This window comes from Salvelinus fontinalis, unplaced genomic scaffold (assembly GCF_029448725.1).
Source record: "Salvelinus fontinalis isolate EN_2023a unplaced genomic scaffold, ASM2944872v1 scaffold_0792, whole genome shotgun sequence".
Lineage (NCBI taxonomy): Eukaryota > Metazoa > Chordata > Actinopteri > Salmoniformes > Salmonidae > Salvelinus > Salvelinus fontinalis.
This window is the reverse complement of record NW_026601001.1, coordinates 58206-66520: the sequence shown is the minus strand read 5'-3', so window position 1 is coordinate 66520 and position 8315 is coordinate 58206.

The window sequence follows — 8315 nt, the reverse complement described above, 5'->3', positions numbered from 1 at the left end:
CAGTCTGAATGTAATGCAGCACGGTATCATAGCAGGACCAGTCTGAATGGAACGCAGCACGGTATCATAGCAGGGCCAGTCTGAATGGAACGAAGCACGGTATCATAGCAGGGCCAGTCTGAATGGAACGCAGCACGGTATCATAGCAGGGCCAGTCTGAATGGAATGCAGCACGGTACCATAGCAGGACCAGTCTGAATGCAATGCAGCACGGTATCATAGCAGGACCAGTCTGAATGGAACGCAGCACGGTATCATAGCAGGGCCAGTCTGAATTGAATGCAGCACGGTACCATAGCAGGACCAGTCTGAATGCAATGCAGCACGGTATCATAGCAGGACCAGTCTGAATGGAACGCAGCACGGTATCATAGCAGGGCCAGTCTGAATGGAACGCAGCACGGTATCATAGCAGGGCCAGTCTGAATTTAATGCAGCACGGTATCATAGCAGGACCAGTCTGAAGTTAATGCAGCATGGTATCATAGCAGGACCAGTCTGATAGGAATGCAGCACGGTACTATAGCAGGACCAGTCTGAATGGAATGCAGCACGGTACCATAGCAGGGCCAGTCTGAATGGAATGCAGCACAGTATCATAGCTGGACCAGTCTGAACGGACTGCAGCACGGTACCATAGCAGGGTAGGTCTGAATGTAATGCAGTACGGTATCATAGCAGGACCAGTCTGAATGGAATGCAGCACGGTACCAGAGCAGGACCAGTCTGAATGGAATGCAGCACGGTACCAGAGCAGGACCAGTCTGAATGGAATGCAGTACGGTATCATAGCAGGACCCGTCTGTATGGAATGCAGCACGGTACCATAGCAGGAACAGTCTGAATGGAATGCAGCATGGTATCATAGCAGGACCAGTCTGAATGTAATGCAGCACGGTACCATAGCAGGACCAGTCTGAATGGAACGCAGCACGGTACCATAGCAGGGCCAGTCTGAATGTAATGCAGCATGGTACCATAGCAGGACCAGTCTGAATGTAATGCAGCACGGTACCATAGCAGGGCCAGTCTGAATGTAATGCTGCACGGTACCATAGCAGGACCAGTCTGAATGTAATGCAGCACGGTACCATAGCAGGACCAGTCTGAATGGACTGCAGCACGGTACCATAGCAGGAAACGTCTGAATGGAATGCAGCACGGTACCATAGCAGGGCCAGTCTGAATGGAATGCAGCACGGTACCATAGCAGGACCAGTCTGAATGGACTGCAGCACGGTACCAGAGCAGGGCCAGTCTGAATGGAATGCAGCACGGTACCATAGCAGGACCAGTCTGAATGGACTGCAGCACGGTACCAGAGCAGGGCCAGTCTGAATGGAATGCAGCACGGTACCAGAGCAGGGCCAGTCTGAATGGAATGCAGCACGGTACCATAGCAGGACCAGTCTGAATGTAATGCAGCACAGTATCATAGCAGGACCAGTCTGAACGGACTGCAGCACGGTATCATAGCAGGGCCAGTCTGAATGTAATGCAGCACGGTACCATAGCAGGGCCAGTCTGAAGTTAATGCAGCACGGTACCATAGCAGGACCAGTCTGAACGGACTGCAGCACGGTATCATAGCAGGGCCAGTCTGAATGTAATGCAGCACGGTACCATAGCAGGGCCAGTCTGAATGTAATGCAGCACGGTACCATAGCAGGGCCAGTCTGAACGGACTGCAGCACGGTACCATAGCAGGGCCAGTCTGAATGTAATGCAGCACGGTACCATAGCAGGGCCAGTCTGAATGTAATGCAGCACGGTATCATAGCAGGGCCAGTCTGAATGTAATGCAGCACGGTACCATAGCAGGGCCAGTCTGAATGTAATGCAGCACGGTACCATAGCAGGGCCAGTCTGAACGGACTGCAGCACGGTACCATAGCAGGGCCAGTCTGAATGTAATGCAGCACGGTACCATAGCAGGACCAGTCTGAATGGAATGCAGCACGGTACCAGAGCAGGACCAGTCTGAATTGAATGCAGCACGGTATCATAGCAGGACCAGTCTGAATGGAATGCAGCATGGTACCATAGCAGGAACAGTCTGAATGGAATGCAGCATGGTATCATAGCAGGACCAGTCTGAATATAATGCAGCACGGTACCATAGCAGGGCCAGTCTGAATGGAATGCAGCACGGTACCATAGCAGGGCCAGTCTGAACGGACTGCAGCACGGTACCATAGCAGGACCCGTCTGAATGGAATGCAGCACGGTACCAGAGCAGGGCCAGTCTCAACGGACTGCAGCACGGTACCATAGCAGGACCAGTCTGAATGGAATGCAGCACGGTACCATAGTAGGGCCAGTCTGAATGTAATGCAGCACGGTACCATAGCAGGGCCAGTCTGAATGTAATGCAGCACGGTACCAGAGCAGGACCAGTCTGAATGTAATGCAGCACGGTACCATAGCAGGGCCAGTCTGAATGGAACGCAGCACGGTACCATAGCAGGGCCAGTCTAAATGTAATGCAGCACGGTATCATAGCAGGACCAGTCTGAATGGAATGCAGCACGGTACCATAGCAGGGCCAGTCTGAATGGAATGCAGCACGGTATCAGAGCAGGACCAGTCTGAATGGAACGCAGCACGGTACCAGAGCAGGACCAGTCTGAATGGAATGCAGCACGGTATCAGAGCAGGACCAGTCTGAATGGAACGCAGCACGGTATCATAGCAGGGCCAGTCTGAATGTAATGCAGCACGGTATCCTAGCAGGGCCAGTCTGAACGGACTGCAGCACGGTATCATAGCAGGACCAGTCTGAATGTAATGCAGCATGGTACCATAGCAGGGCCAGTCTGAATGTAATGCAGCACGGTATCCTAGCAGGGCCAGTCTGAACGGACTGCAGCACGGTACCATAGCAGGACCAGTCTGAATGTAATGCAGCACGGTATCCTAGCAGGGCCAGTCTGAATGTAATGCAGCACGGTATCATAGCAGGACCAGTCTGAATGTAATGCAGCACGGTATCATAGCAGGACCAGTTTTAATGTAATGCAGCACGGTACCATAGCAGGACCAGTCTGAATGTAATGCAGCACAGTACCATAGCAGGGCCAGTCTGAATGGAATGCAGCACGGTACCATAGCAGGACCAGTCTGAATGTAATGCAGCACGGTATCATAGCAGGACCAGTCTGAATGGAATGCAGCACGGTATCCTAGAGGGCCAGCCGAGGAGATGTAAGCTTAAAGCCAGCTTGAATGAGACTGGAAATCGGCGCTCTCAAGTAATGCTCTGAGTGTTTGCCTTGTTTCAGAAGTCAGCACTCTTGTTCATGTTTTCAGCTCCAGTGACTCACTGGGCTGCGTCGAAGAGAGATCCGCTGCTGCTATTTCAGCACTTTCCATTGCAATCGATTCAGCCAGCTCTGAAGGGGAAATCAGGCCCATCATGTTCCTTACAGAGATGCACGCACAATCACACACAGATGGACGGACACACACACACACACACAAGCATGCACATAAATGCAGACACAGACATAAACAGACAGACTTTAGCTCACACACACACACACACACACACACACACACACACACACACACACACACACACACACACACACACACACACACACACACACACACACACACACACACACACACACACACACACACACACACACACACACAAGCATGCACATAAATGCAGACACAGACATAAACAGACAGACTTTAGCTCACACACACACACACACACGCACGCACGCACGCACGCACGCACGCACGCACGCACGCACGCACGCACGCACACACACACACACACACACACACACACACACACACACACACACACACGTGCAAGTCTGTCAGCTGAGAGCTCAACCTGCTTGTCATGAATGTACTTCCTTTATATGTATAAGTCATTTTAATAACCCAATAACTTTACTACATGTATATATTACCTTAATGACCTCGACTAACCTGTGCCCCCGCACATTGACTCTGTACCGGTACCCCCCTGTGTACAGACTCGCTACAGTTATTTTATTGCTGCTCTTTAATTATTTGTTACTTTATTTCTCTTTTTTTTTGGTATTTTTCATAAAACTGCATTCTTAGTTAAGGGCATGTAAGTAAGCATTTCACTGTAAGGTCTACACCACATCCTACAATTGGCTCATTCATCCCCCTCCTCTCCCCTGTAACTATTCCCCAGGTCGTTGCTGCAAATGAGAACGTGTTCTCAGTCAACTTACCTGGTAAAATAATGGTAAATAAATAAATAATATTCGGCGCAAATAACATTTGATTTGAACAAAATAATATTACAAACACACACAGTGCACGCACGCACGCACGCACGCACGCACGCACGCACGCACACACACACACACACACACACACACACACACACACACACACACACACACACACACACACACACACACACACACACACACACACACACACACACACACACACACACACAATGAAAGCAGCCCCTCTGGTCCTGACCTTCAGATGGACACAACAGGAATTAGAGAGGAGTTACAGAAGCTCCAAACTCTGATGACTCACTCCTTTCTACCAGGGGGTTTTTGTCAAAGGCTTCACATCTACAGGGGGCTGCCGGGGTAGCCAGTGTTGCGGAACGACAGAGTCACCACAGAGTGGCAAAACTTGGCAAGCCACACCAACAAAACCTCGTCCAGATCTCACAGGTCATAATGACTGTGTCCCAAATGGCAACCTATTCCCTACATAGTGCACTACTTTTGACCAGAGCAGTGCACTATGTAGGGAATAGGTTGCCATTTGGGAATCAGACAGTGACACTGCAGCCAGGTGACGTCTAGGGTATATACGGTTTAATCAAACACCTTTTGGACCAGAAAACCCCTCCAACTCAGGGATTGCTGCTGGGATAGGCAGAAAATAGAATCTGAAAGCAGGGAATTATATTTTGGGAGATAATTTGAAGTTCACAAGGGGTATACCACAATTATCGCTCCTGGTTAACCACATGCTGCGGGTGTTCAACAGAGCATTACCCTACTGGTCCCATAACACATTAGATTAATGTTGGATGAATGTAAAATGGATATTGCTTCTGTGTATAATACAGTTACTGTCAGAAATCAATTTGTAGTATTTTATTACTGTAACAGATATGTATTTAGAGATATAGAGATCGGTTTCAAAACAAGATGATCCTCCTCAGCCTACTCCATGTGACCGTGAAGACAGCATCTAGAGGTCAGGACGTAAGAGACAGCATCTAAAGATCAGGACATAAGAGACAGCATCAAGAGATCAGGATGTAAGAGACTACATCTAGTGATCAGGACGTAAGAGACAGCATCAAGAGATCAGGATGTAAGAGACAGCATCTAGAGATCAGGACGTAAGAGACAGCATCAAGAGATCAGGACGTAAGAGACAGCATCAAGAGATCAGGACGTAAGAGACTGCATCTAGAGATCAGGATGTAAGAGACTACATCTAGAGATCAGGACGTAAGAGACAGCATCAAGAGATCAGGATGTAAGAGACAGCATCAAGAGATCAGGATGTACGAGACTACATCTAGAGATCAGGACGTAAGAGACAGCATCTAGAGATCAGGACGTAAGAGACTACATCAAGAGAGCAGGACGTAAGAGACAGCATCTAGAGATCAGGACGTAAGAGACAGCATCAAGAGATCAGGACATAAGAGACAGCATTTAAAGATCAGGAAGGTAAGAGACAGCATCCAGAGATCAGGATGTAAGAGACAGCATCTAGAGATCAGGACGTAAGAGACTACATCTAGAGATCAGGACATAAGAGACAGCATTTAGAGATCGGGATGGTAAGAGGCAGCATTTAGAGATCACGACGTAAGAGACAGCATCTAGAGATCAGGACGTAAGAGACAGCATCAAGAGATCAGGACGTACGAGACTGCATCTAGAGATCAGGACGTAAGAGACACCATCAAGAGATCAGGACGTAAGAGACTGCATCTAGAGATCAGGACGTAAGAGACTGCATCTAGAGATCAGGACGTAAGAGACACCATCAAGAGATCAGGACGTAAGAGACAGCATCAAGAGATCAGGATGTAAGAGACAGCATCAAGAGATCAGGACGTAAGAAACTGCATCTAGAGATCAGGACGTAAGAGACAGCATCAAGAGATCAGGATGTAAGAGACAGCATCAAGAGATCAGGACATAAGAGACTGCATCTAGAGATCAGGACGTAAGAGACAGCATCTAGAGATCAGGACGTAAGAGACAGCATCTAGAGATCAGGACGTAAGAGACAGCATCTAGTGATCAGGACGTAAGAGACAGCATCTAGAGATCAGGACGTAAGAGACAGCATCTAGAGATCAGGATGTAAGAGACAGCATCAAGAGATCAGGATGGTAAGAGACAGCATCTAGAGATCAGGACGGTAAGAAGAAAACAAACGTTATCTTCCATTTATAGTAACAATCTAAATGAAATAATTACATGGTGTAAGACTCTCCTGTGCTGCTGACCTAATTCATCTACCAATCACTGTGAGTGTAACGTTGGATTGAAAAAAAATCTTTGGATCAAATAGAGAGAGCATGTTGCCTGAGAGAAACTATTTTTACTGGCAGCTTTGAAGAACGATGGCATTGATTTAGTCTTCCTTTTTAATTGAGTTATAATGCAGATTATTCTAGAAGAAATCAATATAACTCACCATTAGACATCATGGTGAAGGCAATACGAATTTGATCCTCATCCTACCACTACTGTAACTCACCATTAGACATCACAGTGAAGCCAATAAGAATTTGATCTGCATCCTACCACTACTGTAACTCACCATTAGACATCATAGTGAAGCCAATAAGAGTTGGTTCCTCATCCTACCACTACTGTAACTCACCATTAGACATCACAGTGAAGCCAATAAGAGTTGGTTCCTCATCCTACCACTACTGTAACTCACCATTAGACATCACAGTGAAGCCAATACGAGTTGGTTCCTCATCCTACCACTACTGTAACTCACCATTAGACATCATAGTGAAGCCAATAAGAGTTGGTTCCTCATCCTACCACTACTGTAACTCACCATTAGACATCACAGTGAAGCCAATAAGAGTTGGTTCCTCATCCTACCACTACTGTAACTCACCATTAGACATCACAGTGAAGCCAATAAGAGTTGGTTCCTCATCCTACCACTACTGTAACTCACCATTAGACATCACAGTGAAGCCAATAAGAGTTGGTTCCTCATCCTACCACTACTGTAACTCACCATTAGACATTATGGTGAAGTCAATAAGAGTTGGTTCCTCATCCTACCACTACTGTAACTCACCATTAGACATCATAGTGAAGTCAATAAGAGTTGGTTCCTCATCCTACCACTACTGTAACTCACCATTAGACATCATAGTGAAGCTAATAAGAGTTGGTTCCTCATCCTACCACTACTGTAACTCACCATTAGACATCATAGTGAAGTCAATAAGAGTTGGTTCCTCATCCTACCACTACTGTAACTCACCATTAGACATCACAGTGAAGCCAATAAGAGTTGGTTCCTCATCCTACCACTACTGTAACTCACCATTAGACATCATAGTGAAGTCAATAAGAGTTGGTTCCTCATCCTACCACTACTGTAACTCACCATTAGACATCATAGTGAAGCCAATAAGAGTTGGTTCCTCATCCTACCACTACTGTAACTCACCATTAGACATCATGGTGAAGCCAATAAGAGTTGGTTCCTCATCCTACCACTACTGTAACTCACCATTAGACATCACAGTGAAGCCAATAAGAGTTGGTTCCTCATCCTACCACTACTGTAACTCACCATTAGACATCACAGTGAAGCCAATAAGAGTTGGTTCCTCATCCTACCACTACTGTAACTCACCATTAGACATCATGGTGAAGCCAATAAGAGTTGGTTCCTCATCCTACCACTACTGTAACTCACCATTAGACATCATAGTGAAGCCAATAAGAGTTGGTTCCTCATCCTACCACTACTGTAACTCACCATTAGACATCATAGTGAAGCCAATAAGAGTTGGTTCCTCATCCTACCACTACTGTAACTCACCATTAGACATCACAGTGAAGCCAATAAGAGTTGGTTCCTCATCCTACCACTACTGTAACTCACCATTAGACATCACAGTGAAGCCAATACGAGTTGGTTCCTCATCCTACCACTACTGTAACTCACCATTAGACATCATAGTGAAGCCAATAAGAGTTGGTTCCTCATCCTACCACTACTGTAACTCACCATTAGACATCACAGTGAAGCCAATAAGAGTTGGTTCCTCATCCTACCAC